Source organism: Spermophilus citellus, assembly GCF_964194105.1.
Source record: "Spermophilus citellus genome assembly, chromosome: 8".
Taxonomy (NCBI): domain Eukaryota; kingdom Metazoa; phylum Chordata; class Mammalia; order Rodentia; family Sciuridae; genus Spermophilus; species Spermophilus citellus.
Window position 1 is genome coordinate 99,925,625 of NC_138189.1, and position 19,716 is coordinate 99,945,340.

The following is a 19,716-nucleotide window of genomic DNA, read 5'->3' on the forward strand; positions in this document are numbered from 1 at the left end:
TTTTTCTGTCCATTCTATTTCTTCTTTTGAAAAATGTCTGTTTAATTCTTTTGCCCATTTATTGATTGGGGTTTTTTGTGTGTTTGTTAAGTTTTTTGAGTTCTTTAAATATTCTGTATATTAATCCCCTTTCAGAGAAGCAGCTGACAAAGATCTTTTCCCATTCTGTAGGCTCTCTCCTCAGGCTTTTATTTCCTTTGTAGGCAGACACTTTAAAATTAGATGTCATCACATCTTGGTTTCATTTCTTGAACTTTAGGGGTCTTGTTAAAGAAGTCAGTGACTGTGCCAATATCTTGGAATGTTCAGCCTATGTTTTCGTCTAGCAGTTGCAAGGTTTCTGGTCTAATTCCTAGGTCTTTGAACTATTTTGAGTTGTCTTTTGTGCAGTATGAAAGATAGGATCTAGTTTCATTTTCCTACATAGAGATATCCAGTTTTTCCTGTACCATTTGTTTAAAAGGCTATCTTTTCTCCAACATGTTTTTGGCACATTTGTTCAGTATCAGATGACTATAATTATGTGGGTTTGTCTGTGTGTCTCCTCTACTAGTTCAGCAATGCAAAGTTTTAAAACTTAAAGTACTCAAGGAACAGACAATACTAGAAAAATTTCAAGTAAAAATTTAAAACTCAAACAAATTCTGACTTAAAAAAAGAACATTCAAAACTCCCAGAGATATACTATCCTTTTGGACACTGCATTATAACCACAGAAAGGCATACAGTAAAGGGTTCAAATAAATCAGAATATGAAATAGATAATTAAGCATCTGCACATTCTTAGGTATTCCAATTTGAGAGAGAGAGAGAGAGAGAGAGAGAGAGAGAGAGAGAGAGAGAGAGAGAGAGAGGTGTGTTAGTATCCTCACACAGGACTTATCAATGAAATTAATTTATAAGCCTATCAGAAGTACTACTAGTACAACTCAATTGGTAGAAAAGACAATTAATAATGACAAAATGTGCTATATAAATAAGTCTAAAAACAAGAAGACCCCCTAGAAGCTGTTGACATCTAGATATGATACCAGGAGCTGGGCACAAAGAAATTGATTCCAAATTCAGCATATCTACTATGGAAAGAGAAATTCTATATGGATTTGAAATAAAAACTTTAAAAAGACAAGCATAACCTAGTTCAACAGCAGGATAAATTTAAGATGACTTAGAATTTTGAATCTAGAATGTTGGGTAGAATCATTGACAGATGTAGATAATCAGAAAAGGAATTTGGACTGAGAAGAGGAGAATAAGATTGAGCTGACATTTATTGGCTCCTTCCTATGTACTAAACAGCATGCATTCATTATTTCATTAATCTTCTCAGCAACCCTATTTATTCATTGATTTATTCACTGATAAAAATGTATCAACTACTGTGTAGACTAGGCATTGTCTTAAACATTATCTCTCTCTTTGCACATGAAGAAACGGAAAGTCAGACAGGCAAAGCAAATTTCCCAGGGTACCATAGCCAGTAAATGGCAGAGCTGGAACCTATACCCTGGTTTAATAGATTTTTATGTCACCATGAATACTATATTAATTGTTGTCCATTTTATTTTGGGATTTGTTGAACTCAAAATGTGACAAATGAAAAAAGAAAGAAAGTCAGTCAGTCCAATTGTATGCTCTAGTTGTGTTAGCTGAATAAAGAAGTTTCAGAAAAGTAGAAAACAAGTATATGAGAAAAGCATGAAGAAATAACTTTATTAAATGAAGTCCTTATTAAATGAGGTTATTGACGTTGTCCGAGGTTATGAAACCTTGTGCAATTGTTTTTTGCCATTTCCAGAGTAAGAAAGAATCTTGTAGAGGGGAGATGGGCCCATATCACCTTTGAAATTCAGGCACCCAGAAACTGATAAACAAATTAATGGCACATTAATGGTACCTTACTCAATTCACGAAGACTAAAGAAAGCTGGATTGTTTATTTTTAAATTAGCACTGTTCTGATTTTAATTGTGTCCCTTCCGAAGGATGTGTTGCTGTCCTAACTCCCAATACTCAGATTGTTATCTTATTTAGAAAAAGGTTCACTGCAGACGTGTTTATTTCAGATAAGATCATAATGAAATAGGTAGGCTTAATCCAATATTGCTAGCTTCCCTAGAAGGAGAAAAGAGGAGATATAGAGGCATAGAGAACACCTTGTGATGCCAGGAGACAGTGTCTGGAGGAATCTGAAAACCAGAGATGGTCAAAGACTTCTAGTAACACCAGAACCTAAGAGAAAAGCATGGAGGTAACTGAACCCAGTGTCCCTTGATTTGGACACTTAGCCTCTAGAATGAAAGAATAAATTCTATTGTTTTAAGCCACCCAGTTTGTGATAGTTTGGTATAGCAGACATAGAATATTAATGTATGGCATATCAAACCAAGCTTTTAAATCATGTTCATGGTGTTTCAGGAACTCTTATGTTTTATTATTTCAGATTTATAAATTGGTCAAATTTATAAATGTGAAATGGCTCATTTTCAGGGTTGAAAATTGCAATGGGCCCATTTTTCCCAATTAACTTTACCTCTGAATAAAGAAGAGCTTGCTAATCCAAAGTCTGCTCCCCAACCCCCATGCCTCTGTCGTTTGTGCTTACAGGCTTTGTCAGGGAAGGTCCTTCATTGGTAAGCCTGTACAGACATTTTTGGCAGAACCATCTAGTTTGTCCCCTAAGTCTGGGAATCCTGCAGCTGTTAGAGTGCTGAGTTGGAATCTCATGTCATTGAGGTTATGCAGAGCTGGGTTGTGCCCAAAAACCTGGAGTGCTATCTTAGAGATGCAGAATGCCCAAAGCCTATACCCACTGAAGTTGTTACAGCACTCAGGCATGTTTGAGGCATATAGTCGTTGAGGCCTGCCTGCCACTGAGGGGTTTCCAGAGCTCAAGGTCACTGTGATACTGGCAGTGATACACTATGGATCAAAATTCACAAGGACTGTAGTTTCCCAACTAGGTCCAGTGCAGGTCTGAAAGATAGGTCTGCAGGTTTCAGTATGGAGTCAAGGATCATGAGAATCTACCCATGTTGCATTTTTGAAGTGAGTTTAGGATTAGGGTTCCTCATGAGTCCTATGCTCATGAGCCTCTTTTTCTTTGAATTTCACACAATCTCTCTCAGATGTGCTGCCTAGGACTAGGAAAGGAGTGATGAGGGAATATAAAACTATTCTCATTATTATGCTATAACAGTGTACTGTGATCTTTCACCTGATTTCCTTAGCTTGTTTGAAGGTATTGTCATGCATAGATGCTTCTTCAGACTGATATTTCTGTGGTGAGATTATTCCTTAAGTGTCCTGTGTGTCTTGCTCCACCTTCCCCCAGGAACTATTCTAAATGTCATTCAAAATCAACCCATTTATTCACTGTCACAACCCCATATGCTAAGTACTATTATTTCCTTAAAACTGATGAAGAAAATGAGGGAAGGGAGATTAAATAACTTCCCAAAAGGAGTCATGGCCTGGAACCCACACAATCTGGCTTCAGAGTCCATGTACCTGACCATAATGTTTTGCTGTGTGCCATTTCTCCAACACTTCCTAGTGCCCCTACTTTTCAGAATATCATCTCACACACCTCTGTCTCATTCCCAAAGCACTGAAAATCCTTGAATTACATAACATCTTAATGATGACTAATTTGTACACTGTTATTGAAAGGTGGCGAGAGACTCACCTGAGACAGAGATTCAACCAAGAGATTTTATTGGGGGGGCTGCCCAAAGGGGAAGAAAAGGAGAGGCAGAGAGAGGTGAGGAGAAGAGCAGAGAGAAAGAGCAGAGAGAGGAGAGAAAGAAGAGGAAGAGGGCAGAGAGAGAAGAGGAAGAAGACAGAGAGGAAGAGAGGAAAAAATCCTGAATATATAAAATCTCTGCCCATTTTTTCGATCTCTCACAATAATTGTAGAGATCCCGCAAAATGGCAGGGTCTAAGGACCCTTAAGGGGGCCAATAGTTTTGGTTATCTAAGGGATAATTGGACCAATCCTGAGTAGATAATTTTATCAATTTCTTGGGTTTGATCTCTGGGGTTAGGCTGAGGGTGTCCAAATTGTCAAGGAGGTATTTGAGAGGGGAGTCAGCTGGCAGGGAGGAGGCACGCCCCTTGGGGTTATGAGGAAGGATATGATATGTTGGCTGTCAAGGCATCCCACTCCAGCCAAATATCACAAGGAGACCTCAGGCCGAGGATACAGTTGTCACCGAAATCCTCTGATGAAGTGCCCTCTAGAGCGCCATGGGAGCTATGGGTTACCTGGCATCAGGCTTTCAGACCAAAACGGGGGAGGAGGAGACCTAAGCTTGACGAGGGGGAGGGGGTTTGCCAGTTCTCAAGCCTGCAGAGGCCTGTTGGAAGGGCAAGACTCCAAGAGGACCACTGAGACTGTGAAGGTCTGGGTGGGGTGTATTCCTCCCCACAGTGGCTGCTGGAAGATCAAGGACAGTTCCCTGTTACCTTGCCTCAGTGGGTTTAGGAGTCTGGAGAGGGGGACTCACAAATTCATCATAGGCCCATGGTGGATGCGAAGGAGGCGATCCAGAAGATGGGTGCAGGTTGATCTCTGCTCAGGTGGTGATCTCTGGTGGGATGGGAGTCCTGCTTAAAAGCAGGGGAGTCCCATTGGAGTCACTGCACCAATGAAAGGCGAGTGACTCACCCGAGAAGGAGATTCAACCAAGAGATTTATTGGGGGGCTCCCAAAGGGGAAGAAAAAGAGAGGCAGAGAGAAGAGAGGAGGAGGGCAGAGAAAAAGAGAGAGCCAAGAGAGGAGAGAAAGAAGAGAAAGAGGACAGAGAGGAAGAGGACAGAGTGTGAGCTTGTAAGCTTTAGCTTAAGAAGAGTTGCTAGGGGACGTGCTGGGTGCTGATTGGCAGAGTGACTCAGGAACTGGGAGCAGACACTGTGTCCTGCGGGGATTGGTTGAGAAAACCTTTGAATTGGCGCTCTTCAGCTTGGCATCCTTTGGAGAGGAGGGGAAGGGGTAAGAAATTCTGTGATGTTCTGTGATGAGAGAGAGATGGAAACTTAAAGTCAGCGGGGAGTCTCCCACACACCCAACAGCTATAGTAGTTTGGCAAATCTTTTTCATAGACAGGATCACATTTAATCCTTGAAATTATTCACAGTTGGCCCAACTATTACTCTTTTTTTTTTTTTGAAGTGTGTACACTTAGGCTCCAAGAAATTAAGAATTTAACTCTGGTTTCACAATCAGCCTGGAATTTGGGGGCATCAAACTCAGACCCCATAACTACAAATTATGTTCTCTTTTCTCTGCATATTTTTGTATGTAAAACTTCAGTGACTTTGTCCTCACCTACATCAACAATGCCATTGAACTGACTACTGCTTTCTTCATGATTTCATCGTACTCTATAAAAACACATATCTGCAGTTAAACAGTCTGACTTTATTATCAAATTGAGAAAACAAGTAAGTGGGGGAATTTTATTCATTTTTTGTGTGCCTTGTTCCTATCATAAAGCAAAGAATAAGCATAAAAAGTATTTGTGGAATAAATAAATTAATAAGCAAAAATTGGTATTAAAATATAAAGTATTCTTTAATATGTCAATTAAAAAGTATATGAGTACTTTGAGAATGATAACTTCGATCAGTACTTCAAAAATGTATAATAAAGAAAACTTTGATATGAACACATCTCCCATGAATAGCATTATTCTGGTTTCTAAAAAAAGAGGCACCAGTAGACCATAAATTAATTTGAATATATTTGGCTTCTCCTTCTATCTTATCTATTCTAGTTTTCTAGACATCCAGATACATGGGAGAAGACTCTATTTTTACTGATTATAGAATCTTTCATTTTATGCAGTTCATTGACATGATGGAATACAGGATTTGAATAAAAATTTCTTGGTGTTGGTAAATGGATGTTGAACTATGGAAGCAGAAAAACTGAAAATCCTAAGGAAATTTTAGGTAATACACACAACAGATTTGTACAATCAATAGAGGTTATACTACCATTCAACATTGGCAAAATATATAATTAACTATATCAAGGCTGATAAGAGTTTTCATAAGTCTGCTCATGATGAGGTAGATGTATTAGAGGAGAACTGGACTGCATCCCCTTTGGTGGCTGCCAATTCTATTTTAGATTCATCTTTTTGCTTTATGGTTAAGAAAGACAGGATACTCCCTTCCCCAAGGGGGCCAAAACAGACCCACTCTATAAGAAGCCAGGACCAATGTGCCTTCACAAGGAAGTTGAACTAAATTTGCTTTAGGGCAGAGTACTCCCACAAGTCCCATAAACTTTCCAGGAATCCATCAGATTAGCCAAAAGAAACAATGCTGTGAAGTTTAAGGGAAGGAAGAAGGAAAAAGAAAAAGAAAACAACTCACATGGAATTGAACTCTCCACATAATCCCCAGGTGCCTCAAATTGGCAGTTCCATGACAGCAAGAGTTAAAAGGTAAGCTATCAAACATTTTTTTTCCTAATGTGAGAAATTTGCATTTGAAAATCCAAACCAATTCCTAGAATGATCTGGAAAACATATAGGTGCTGTTGATTGATGATAAGGATACCTCTTTTCAACTTTGTCAACTGCCCTAGCTGACTTTCAATTTCTGCCTGCTTTACCACTTCCTTTGTCAATTTAGTCCATATGCAAACACTGGAAAAAATTTATAATCTGGGCATCACTTATTTTAGCAGTTGAAATTATCTCCCATTCCCTAAGAACCATTAGGGAAAAAAATCTAAAAATTCACACACACACACACACACACACACACACACACATCTCTGTTAATATAGTGGTCTATCATACAATGATGACCCCACTCTTTAAAATAATGATTTCTTGGTATAAGAATTGTAGATAAAGGAGTTGACCTGAGGATCAAAATGGAGCAGAACTTCCATAGGAAAAGCAATGTGACTTCATTGTTTTCTTTGAAAATAGGGTTCTGAGAACAGCAAAGAGACATTTTCAATGCACTTTTGAAATTATTCCTCATTCTTAAGTGCTTTTGTAAATAGTCATGTGGATACATAAATGCAAGTGTACTAATATATAATGTATACACATATATCCATATATGCTATTTAATCAGACATGTGTGGTGAGAAAAAAGACAATTTAAGCAGCAAAGGCTACTCCATCCTCCATTTCATTTAATAATTTAGTGAGCTCATGCCAGGAAGTAATAAACATAATGAACTTTTTCTTTAGTCCAAATATCTTGCCACAATAGGCTATAACAGGGACTAGAACACAAACAACCACTGCATGTATTACTCAATGGAGAAAAAGTCATCAATTACAATGCTAGAGGATCATCTGGCTATGTTGGGCTTAATGGTAAATGATACATCTGAATACATTTGTGTACATAAAACCACATATATTGAATACACTGGAAATTTCAATGCACTTTAAAGTATAATTTTGGCAACCAATAATTCCTATCTAATCTAACATATGATGTAATTCCAGATTTATCTTTGTCCATATCTTTCTGTGTTGAACTATCTTTATCATCCTCTCCTATATGCAGAAAATTGAGGATTGATTACAACCAATAAGTAATTATAGAAATTTCTAGAAGTCAACTCTACTAACTTGCTCCTACCAAGTCATTAAAAACTACCAATGATATTACTTTTCAGATGACACTGTATTTGTAAGACTATATCTGTATCCTGGCTTCTTGTGGATGGGTCTATTTTGGCCACCTGGGGAAGAGAGTATCCCATCTTTCTTAACAATGAAGCCAAAAGATCCCAAACAGCATGGCAGCCAATGAAGCAGATGCAGTCTACTTGCCCTCTGATACATGCACATCACGATTTTAATACTTATGATAAAATATCTGACTCCTTACAAAAACTCAATAAATGTCCATTATTCCAGAGATGATGTCTCAGAAGAATGGGGGTAGAAAAGATGGTGGAATGAGTTGGATATCATTACCCTAAGTACATGTATGAAAACACAAATGGTGTGAATATACTTTGTATATAATAAGAGATATGAAAAATTGTGCTGTGTATGTGTAATATGATTTATAATGCATTCTGATGTCATATATAACACATTAGAATAAACAAGTAAAATTAAATTAAAAAGGAATAACATAAAAGTTGCTACTTTTCTGAATGATGATAAAGCTCAGGGAAGGAACCCTTATATAATAATAATAAATTGGTTAATTTTAGTTCTTTAAAGATTTTAAAGCATATGCATGTGAAATTTTGCATATATTCTTCACTCTAGGCATATATGCATGACAGAGATTATCATAGACACAAAGATCTTAAATAAGCCTGTGCAATGTAGCATAGCCATTTCCTGAACTCACATCTTCTTATACCAAGTCCCACCCTTTTTCTATCATGAATATAACTGCATTCTCTACATCCAAGTACAGAAAAGTAAATGGCACTTAAAGAAAATAGGAGTACCAAGAATGGAGTCTAAAGTAAATAATGATAAATATTAAAATAAAAGTGGAAGTCATCGATAAAGTTCTTGAGCAGAGTAGGTAAGAAAAATAAGAAAATCACCTATGTATTTAATAATAAAAACTTTATGATTTAATTTGGTACATGAATAATATTTGGTATTGGATTTATCTAAAGTGGGCATTCCCTTCATTTATTTGTATGTCCAATTATTTATTCACTATCATCAAGCATGTACCAGATATGTGCTAGATATAAGAAATAGAAGAAAGCAGCAAGCATGGGTCCCAATTCTTCTGAAGAAAAGCTTATGGTATTCTAAACTGAACCAAAGGGAACACAAATTAATCAGCACAAGAAAAACTAAGGAATAAGGATATGTTTACTAAGTCTAAAGATAGGGAAGTGGGTGGTAAAGGTAAAAAAAAAAAAATGCCAGAATACATAAACACATGACCAGAGTCTGTATCCCCTAATTTCAAATTGAAAGATCAGAAAGATGTGGAAATACTGAAAAATAGCAAGTTTTTCATTGCTTCGACAAAACACACACACACAAAAAAAAACAACATAAAGGAGGAAAGGTTATTTTGTCTTAGTGTTCTAAAGATTTTAGTCCATTGTCAGGTGGTTCAATTGTTTCTGGGCCTGTGGTGAGGCAAATAAATTATGGAGAAAAAATATGATGGAGGAAAGCTGTTCATCTCATAATAGCCAGGGAGCCAAGATAGAAAGAGGAAGGGGCAGAGGACAAAATATAGTCCTGAAGTGCACACCTCCAAGGTCCCACTCCCTTCAACCAGACCCCACAACCTGAAGTTTCCACTACCTCTCAATAGTCCGTTCAACTCTGAATACTTTAATGGATTAATCCATTGATGAGGTAAGAGCCCTTATTATCCAATTGCTTGCCTAAAACTCCACCCCTGAACATGGTTGCATTGGGGACAAAGCCTTCAACACATGTTGGGGGTCATTCCAGATCCGGACTATAACAATCATCAATTGGTCAAAGGCACAATTCAAAATAAATATTCCTCTGAGTATTTGATTCAGGATAAAACTTAATTGTTCCTTCACACTGTTATATTTTGAATACTTAATAATCATGTATAGAAGATAGAGATTATTATTAAAGAGCAGAAAGTTAGCCCCCTATGACTGGCCCCAACTTTTCCTCTAATATCTCAAAAGTACTAGCCCTGTCTCTACATTCTTCTAGAAAAACAGTAGCCCTACAGTTTACTGCCATTCTCCTTTAAAGGCAAATTAAGGATAATATTTTTTTCTGTATAAAATGGTTTATGAAAGTATTGCTTTCAGCTGTGTTTGAAACAAGATATATTGTATATATTCCACAATATTTTAGGAACATAATAATGTTTTTACCTCCTATATAGTTTTGTACCCAACTCACCCACTTCTTAAACCAATAATATTCCTATACATATTCTATGCATATGCAGAACAGCCATAAAAGCTCTGAAGAATATTTTGAAATTTGAAGCAAATGATAATGGCTTCCTTCAAAGGTAGATCTTCACCTAATATTATATTTATCTTGTCAGGAATCTGAAGAAAAGCTGGTAATTTGCCTCTTTTTAAATTACTGTATGATGGGTATGTGGGTAGGTTTTAAACATGGAAATATTAATTGAATACAAAGTATTGTAGGCATAGTGTTAAGTGAAAAATAACTTTTTAAATAATAAAACTAAACTTGAACTTTGTCAGTAAACCATCAGTTCAAGTCATTTTCAAAGCAGAATTATTATCTCAAAAACAGTTGCTTGGTCTACTATGAAATTTACCTAATGAAAGACATACTTTGCCTTCCTTAGATTATATTCTTATGTTCCCAAACTTTTACGTAGAAATTGCTCCCTTGATATTAACATGAGTCTCACTTATGTAGACTTACACTTATTAACATAAAAACTATTTAAAATATTTGTTGGTAGTCCTTCTTCAGGTGACAGGGACATGTTCTGTGATAATTTTATCATAATATGGGACAGAAGATGGTTAATTAGCCCATGTCAGCATAGGCAATCTCTTAAAGTACAGCCACATATTTCCTGGTAAAATAAGGCCACTCAACTATTTCTTTTACAGTTGTAATAAAAAAGTTCCCAAATGTTTGATTTCCTTCTTTCTTTCTTTTCTTTTCTTTTTTCTTTCTTTCTTTCTTTCTTTTTTTTTTTTTTTTTTTTTTTTTGGTACCAGGAATTGAACCCTGGGGTGGGGTCTTGCTAAATTTCTTAAGGCCTTGCTAAGTTGCTGACTCTGGTTTTGAACTTCTGTTTCTCCTGTCTCAGTCTTCCAAGTCGCTGGGATTACAGATGTGTGCCACTATACCCAGCCCAAATGTTGGCTCTCTAGTCACAGATTATGCCTGCAAATGAAGTAGGCCCATTAAATTGCCTTTTCTTGGAAAAGCCACTACCAATTTTATACTTCTTCATATTGACCCCAAAGCAATCCTGAAAATGATTCTCTGCCTCCTCCTGAATATGTACTTAGTCCATGAACAACAATCGGAGTTGGGAAAACCATGAGGCAATATAAACAGATTGGTCACACACACACACACACACACACACACACACACACACACACAAATGATGGAGATTATAGCTATAAATATTTTCTTTCAAACTCATTAAAAGATATTGCATCATGCAAAAATTTTGTAAAACATATGTGAAGCAGAATATTAAGAAAAAATACACATCACACTTGTGAAAACAGTTTTTCAACTTGGCATTCAAAATCACTTAAGTGGAGAAGATAAAAAGAACATAGTAATTGCCAAAATGAGATTTCTGACACCGCTCTTTGTATGTACCCTAAAATGGATCCAAAGTAAAGTAGAAAAATATGTGAAAAACCTAAAATCAGTAACATAGTAAAGGAAAATGCAGTGCCCTAAATGCATAGCACTTTAAAGCTGGAAAGAGCTTCAGAAATAATCTAAATATGCCTCTTTTTACTAAAAGGAAACTTCCCAGGCAGTTTGAGTGTTTGCCCAAGTTCATACAGTCAAGTCAAGGAGAGAACCCAGGCAAGGTCGCGATGCCTCTGAGCAAGCCAGTACTTTCCTCCCCCTCCTACTTAGAGCCACTGATAGTGGAAGGTAAGCTTTCAACTTGATATAAGGATTTTGTCAACCAGATTCCCATGCTTCACTACTCTTCCCTCCCTGACTCTAGCCCAGCTCAGTTCAGCCAAATCCATGTTTTTGACTGGAAGATGCAGAAGCAAAGAAATGCTGCCTCATTATGCAGAGTTTTGGTTGTAACTCAGAAAGGTAGAGCCACCATCTTGGAAAACAGTGGAGATATGGGAGTAAAGTAGAATGGTTGTAAAGAACTTATATTGACTTTCCCTCGATACAATAATAATTCAAGTTAATTGATTCAAACTTTCCACATTAAGTGCTTGGCAATTGCAGTATTATTCTGACTCAAAAAGAAGAAAAACATTATCTAGGAACACGAAAAGAAAGTATCAAAAATAAACAAGTTTAACTCTAGCAAACCAACAATTATGCATTGAAGCCCAGCATGGAAAATAATTAGATAAAGCTATAGAAAAGATGTTTGCATATTTTAAGGCCTTCTGCTATAGTTCAGATGGTGTTGTCACCTGGAACAGAAAGCAGTGCAATTATGTCAAAAAGAGTTCCCCATAGAGAGCAGCAATAGGCTTTTCCTGATTCAACAGCCTTTTGAGATCCATAGTGAGGTTATGCATATAAGTGCAGTTGCAGCTGAGAAACCCTATCAAAGGGCAGAGCAGATGGCTTTCCATATGCAGTTGTATTTTTTAGACCATAATTTGTCATCATCGGGTCACATTGTACACAAAAGAGAAGAAATAAGGAAAAGTGACATTTATGAGGCCCAGGGTGCCAGTGCTGTACCAGCTTGTGTAAAGGAGAACATATCATTCAACACTGCATTTTACATCTTGTATATGAATGGGAACAAAAAGTTCATGCTCTGCAAAATTATATGAATTGTCAAAGAAACAATAATATCCTAGTATAATTAATGTAGCCACGATTAAAACTGTAGCAAAAATTTCAAAGATTCAATTGAAAGCACAGACAAGTTCTTTGCTTTTCAACTTTTTGATGCTGAAATTTATATTTTGGCCCATGACATTCACATCAAGAACATTATTATTATTATTTCTAATGTTTAAATATTTAAAAACTGGTAAAAGGAAATAAGCTAAATATTTTATAGAAACCCTATCATATTTTTTCCTGCCCTCTTGTGGGCCTTATAGACATTCTTGAGAATCTCCCCATGATAGATTTGCTTCACATTAGGCCTTGATAAAAAACATCCTAAGAATCAGAATGCATCATCATTTTTTATCATACTAAAATTGAACTCTTTTAATATGGGTTTGTTTTTATTTTCTACAGTTTTATTTTTAAGAACTGTCCCTCTCTCATCTAGTACATATGCAAATCATGCCCTGCCTACTTTTCGGTGGGGTATAAATGACATCCAGATGAGCCAAATGGATCATCTTATCATATTAGATATAGTAGTTAATTCTAAAATGCCAAGAAGACCCAATAAGTCAAAGTCCTTTTGAAGTTTTCACATGGATAGAAACAGGAAAATATCCCTTTCTTACCTTTAGATACCTTGAGCATGAAAAACCCCATCAGCTTAGACTTTTAAGAGACTATCTTTGCTGAAATATAGAAAACACCTGACTGGTAATCAAGTCAAAAGATTGGAAAGCAAAACTGAGAGATACAGAAAATAAGACAGTTTCCTGAAACATCTTGAATCACCAGGACCTAGCTGTACCTAAAGCTAATGCATTACTTGAAATTTCCAGTTATATGAGGCAATAGATTTTGGATAAGCTATTTGACTAAAGGTTATTTTGATAACCTTTATTCTAATAAATCAGAAAATCTATAAGATATCAACAAATTTCTAGATACATGTGACCTACTCCAGATGAACCAAGAGGATATAGAAAAACTAAACAGACCAAATCAAAGACATAGAATCAGTAATAAAATCCTTCTAAAAAAGAAAAACCCCAGACCAGATGGATTCTCAGCTGAGTTCTACCAGATCTTTAAAGAAGTATTAAAACCTCTATCACCACTTCTATTCGACATAGTTCTTGAAACTCCAGCCAGAGCAATCAGATCAGAGAAGGAAATTAAAGGAATTAAAGAAATGCAAATAAGAAAAGAATAAGCCAAATTATCTCTGCTTGCTGATGACATCATCCTATCTTTAAAAAATAAACATACAAACAAACTCCACCAGTAGACTTCTAGAGTTGATAAGGAAATTCAGCAAAGTAGAAGGGTACAATATCAACATTCAGAAGTCAACCCCTTTCCTACATTTCAATTTGAGATCTTTATGAAAACTATCCCATTAACATTAACATAATAAACAAACAAACAAATATATAAAATGCTTGGGACTAAATATAACCATTGAAGTAAAAGACCACTAACAGTGAAAACCATAGTAGTCTAAAGAAATTAAAAAGATTAGAAGATAGAAAGACCTCTCATGTTCTTAGATAGGCAGAGTTAATTTTGATAAAATGGCCATATTACTGAGAGTTATACAGATTCAATGCAATCACCATCAAAATACCAATGACATTCCTCACATAACTAGATTAAAAAAGAAAAAAAAGTTCTAAAATTTATTTCAAAGAATAAAGGACCCAGAATAATCTAAGTAATCCTGAGCAAGAAAAGTCAAGCTAGCAGCATCACAACCCCTGATCTCAAATTATACTACAGAGTTATAGTAACAAAAACAGCATGGTATTGACATCAAAACATAAATGAAGACCAATTAAATTGAATAGAAGACACAGAGACAGATTCAGATAATTACAGAGAAATTCCATCCTTGACAAAGGTGCCAAAAACATACTTTGGACAAAAGATAACCTTTTAACAAATGGTGCTGGGGAAAATTATGTATCCATATGTGTGGAGAGCAAATCATCTCTGGTCATCAGCTGATCCTGAGATGTTGGCAAAAGCCAAGCCTTGGAAACATTCCTTGCCCCAAACAGAATATGTGAATGCCTTTGACATTCAACTTGGAGGTTAACAGTTATCAAATGTTCCAGTACAATGGGTTTTCTAGGTACAGCAGGATAGCCAAAAGATGTTTCTAACTCTATAACATTTTAGTGCACAAAGAAGCCTCTTGATAATTCACAGGCCTTAAGCAATTTGAAGAGCTTCTGTAGTTAAGCTTCTTAATTATGAGGCCCTATATAATAAATACACTGAGCTAGTTCTGGGTCACTCTTTCTTCATCAGAGGACAGTGTTCCGTCTGACTCCATCTGTGCTTAAAAATCTCTGTGTGTTTTTCTTTGACTCTGTGTTTTTCTTAATCTCCCATTATACTTTCTTGAGATTGTTGTTGTTTCTGTGCTAGTAACAGCACATATGTAGAAGAATGAAACTAAATCCTTGCACAAAAATCATCTCAAAGTGGATCAAAGACCTAGATATTAGATCAGAAACAGTAAAACTGGCTAGAAGAAAATGGAGGCAATGCTTCAACATGTTGGCACAGGTACCAACTTCCTAATAAGACTCCTAAAACTCAAGAAATAATACCAAGAGTCCATTGGTGGGATATCATTAAATCAAAAAGCTTCTGCACAGCAGAGGAAATAATTATAAGCATGGATAGAAAGCCTATAGAATGTAAAATCTTTGCCAGCTACTCTTCTGACAGTGAATTAACAACCTGAGCTTTTAAAGAACTCAAAAAATTAAGATAAAAAATTAATACATTTTTGTATTAATAAATGGGTGAAAGACATTTCTCAAAAAACAAGATACAAATTGCCAACAAATGAATGAAAATATTTAACATCCTTAGAAATCAGAGAATCGCAAATCAAATCTGAATGAGATTTCACTTCATTTCATTTGGAATGGCAATCATCAGGAATACAAATAATAATAATGCTGTGGGGAAAAAGGTATTCTCATGCACTCTTGGTGGCACTACAAGTTAGTATGACCACTTTGGGAAGCAGCACAGGGATTCCTGAGAAGATTGGGAGTGAAACCACCATGTGACCTAGCTATCCCACTCCCTGGCATTTATCCAAAAGAACTAAATCAGCATGCTAGAATGATACATACATATCAATGTGTATAGCAGTGTAATCCACAGTAGCCTAGTTATAGAACCAGTCTTGGTGTCCATCAATAGAGAGATGCATAAGGAAAATGTGGTCTATGCACACAATGAGGTTCTACTCAGCTGTAAAGAAGAATGAAATTATGTCATTTACTGGTGTATGGGTAGAAGAGGAGAATATCATGATAAGTGAAATAAGCCAGACTCAGAAAGTTAAACATCAAGTTTTTTCTCTCATATGCCAGAATTTTAAAAATTATTAAGAAAAAGGGGTATCTCATAAAAATAAAAGGGAGATCAGTAGAGTAGAAGCACAGGACAAAAGGAGAGGGAAGAAGGCAGGGAAATTAGAAGAACTGGAGAATTAATTTTACCAAATTATACTAGTTCTAGTCATGTATGAACATACTACAATGTATTCCATTGTGTGTGTGTGTGTGTGTGAGTATCACAACAACTAAAAATGAATAAATAGAAGGAAGATGAAAACAGTAGAGGAAGGGAATTAGGAACAGGGAGGAGCAGAGGGAAATGAGTAGTGCTGTGAACTGAAATTGTTATATGTACTTATGAATATGTCAAAAAAAACCCCTCCATTATGAAACACAGAAAAGAGTTGCAGTTGGAGTCCAAAGACAGTCTGGCTGAAGACTGCATGAGCCAGAAGTGTTGTTGCAGTTGGATTACTAGAAGGAGTAGGTTGGAAATGTGTGAGGAAACAGTCTGGTGATATAAATGGAATGAAGTTTATGGAGGGATCAAAAATATTGGTAATTACAAAGTCAAGAGCATAACAATGAGAGTGCCTGCTCAAATGTGGAAGACAAAAGTCATTCCAGGAAAAAGAGTAGGCTACAGTGTTAAAATGCGGTACTGTCATCACCAAAAATTCTGGCAGTGCCAGTATCCTCCATCTAAAGATCACAGGAATATGCTTGAAATTGAAAATATTGAGCTTTTAAATCTTGTAGCGAGGGAGAACACATACCTCCATAGAGTACGTCAGTAACAGGGACTAGCAAGAACAATTATAGGGTTTGGCCGTGGGTTGAGGCATTTTAGGAAAGATCTAAGGAAATTGGAACAACTCTAGATTTGGATGTTGTCAGAAAACAGAAACAATCCTGTCAAGGAGTGATTTAATCAATCTTTTTTATGCCATTATACATGTACTCTTCGTTTTTTTTTTTTTGCATTACAATTCTTAATACACATACATACCACAATTTTTCATATCTCTGTTTGTATATAAGGTATGTTGACACCAAATTCAAATCTTCATACATATATTTTAAGAGCACACTAGAGCAAGACTAAAATCATAATTGGTAGCAAAGTAGCAATTACTCATTTTGGCTAAAAGAAAGGAACATTTTATATTTTGGGGTAGTACAATGAGCTTATTTTTGTCTGTGCTTAGATAAAGTTATAAAGCAGTCTAATTTTGTATTACATAATATCAGAGTCTGAAGTTGAAATTTTCTGAGATTGTTTATATTCAGTAAAATATACTTTGGCCTAGACTATCATTTGTTGCTAGTTTGTTGAAATGTTTTTATTACTGAATTTATTTTAATGATTCATAAAAGCCAAGGAAATTGCTTTGTTAATCCCATGTATTATATTTTATTAACTTGATTTCATATACACTTGTGGAAAAGCTTTTGCATGTTTCTCAGGTTTTTCTTCCTGTTCTTTACTGATTAATTAAATAGTCGACTGTAGATCTCATCTGTTTATTATGTTAGCTTTTCATCACAGTGACCAAAATACCTGACAAGAACAACCTAAAAGGAGGAAAAGTTTCTTTTTAGCTTATGGTTTCAGAGGTCTCAGTACCCCACAAGCAAGTCCATTGCTCTGGGATGAAGTGGAAGATCATGGTGGAAGGTCATGGTGGAGGAAAGCTACTCCACTCATGGTAACAAGGAAGCAAGGAGAGAGAGAGTGGAATCTGCCAGGGACAGCTATAGTCCCAAGAACATGTCCACAGTGACCTACTTCCTCCAGCTATGCCCTGCCTGCCTACAGTTACCACTCATTCAGCTATCAATAGATTAATCTAAATACTGAGGTCAAAGTCTTAATTATTGCTTAAAATCCCCACCTCTGAACCTTGCTGCTTTGGGGATCATGTTTTCCAAACACAAGTTTTTCAGAGGAACATTTCAGATCTAAACCAAAACACTTGCTTTTTGGGTACCTTAGCATTTGTTCCAATATGCATTCATTTAATTTAGGTAATCACTAATTAAAATAGTCATTAGTTGACCACCAAAAGCAGAAAACAATGATAAAACTCTTGTTTATTTACTTCATTTATTTACCCAAAATTTGTGTATTGCTAGAAAGTAGAATATTATGGTGTTTAAGTATGGGGACCTAGGGTAAGACTGTAAGATATTAAATTTCAGTTCTTCCATTGATAAAGGGTAATCACTCTTAGCTTTAATTTTTTCACCTATAAAATTGAGATAATAAAATTGAGATAATAGCTTTTATCAAATATATGTCATAAGAAAATATTTTTCAAACAGGGAGAGAGAGCAAGAGTGAGAACAAAAGTAAGAGAGAGCGAGGGAGAAGGAGAGAGAGGGAAAAGGATTTGGAAAGCATTATCCTTCATTTCAACCAATTAACCTGCTTTTTACCACTTGCCAGCCAGCTCTATGGCATCACAATCCCAGAATAGTATATTTGGATTCAAGGAAGTATCATAATCCCTGGACTATATAAGTACCATTGGAATAGAGGAAAGACCTCTCAGTGTTCACATTCTATATCATGACACTCAAGAAAAGAATTATTTCCAGCAGGGCCTGTTGGTGCACATCTATAATCTCAGCAGCTCAAGAGGCTAAGGCGGAATGACTGCAAGTTCAAATCCAGCCTCAAATCCAAGTTAGCGAAGCCCTAAGCAATTTACTGTGGCCCTGTCTCAAAATAAAATATAAAAAAGGGATAGGGATGTGGTTCAGTTGTTAAGCACCCCTGGGTTCAATCCCAGGTTAAAAATAAAAATAAAAGAAAGAGAAAGAAAGAGAAAGAAAGAAAGAGAGAGAGAGAGAGAGAGAGAGAGAGAGAGAGAGAGAGAGAGAGAGAAAAGAATCATGTCCATTTCCTGAATGACCAATATGGCAAGTCCTGTGCTGGCTATCTCTTAGACACACATCAAGGAGTCAGATATGGACAAGAGAGTTGTGATGGAAAAGGAGATGAAGGTATCAAAACCCAGAAGGGAAAACTATATTAGACTTGAAAATTATCTGATAAGCTTCAGAAGAAAAAACCTAGGATAATTTCTAGATTTCTGGTTTATGTTACAGAGTAAGTTGTGTTAAGATTCACTAAGAAAAGTATGGATGTTTGTTGTTGTTCATTTTTTTCTTCCTTTTCTCTTTGAGGAGGTGAAAATGGAAAGAGAATGTATTTGCTAGGTATGCAATTTTGAAATGTAGGGGAACTCACTGGAGTTGTTATTTGCAGAGCTATACCAACATACACATAGGAGCTAGAGCAAAGGGATGGATGAGGCCAGCCCAAGATACTTCATGGTCCCTTTTTCCTTGATTTCTATTGTTTTGCACAAGAATGTTAATACTGAGAGAGTAATGTTCAAACATTTCCCCTGGTCCACAGTGCTTCACCCTCATTAATGCAACTTGTGTGGTTGCCAAGAATGAAGTGGTCTTTTGGAGCTCTCTCTTAACCCACCACTGTGCACTGTTCTCTCTGGTTAATGAATGAAAGTGTCAGTTTGTACGGCATACATTGTACTTTGACAGGTAAATATTTCAAGGCATAAGTCAGTTGACTTTTGAGAAGGGAAGATCTTCCCAAAACACTTCTGAAGTTTCTTCTTTATTGCATCCAAAATTCCTAACAGTGGACCAATACAGCCAAAAGTTAAACTGAGAAAGGATTTGGTTAAAAATTTAGTAATATTCCTTCTGAGTAGGATGATTATGGGTGATATTTCCTCCAATATTTTTCTGCTCTTCTGTGTGTATGTGTACCTGGATATATATGTATATATATGTACTCATAATAAATATTTAATGACTTAGTAATCAGGAAAAAATATT

At 36.1% G+C, this 19,716-nt stretch overlaps 1 long non-coding RNA gene across 1 annotated transcript; it reads left to right on the forward strand.

Moving 5' to 3' along the window:
* The first annotated feature begins 5,316 nt into the window (after positions 1-5,316).
* On the forward strand, positions 5,317-7,825 carry LOC308654968. The gene is made up of 3 exons (XR_014023352.1): positions 5,317-5,444; positions 6,414-6,454; positions 7,657-7,825. It is a non-coding gene; the product is annotated as an uncharacterized lncRNA (long non-coding RNA).
* Positions 7,826-19,716: the final 11,891 nt, after the last annotated feature.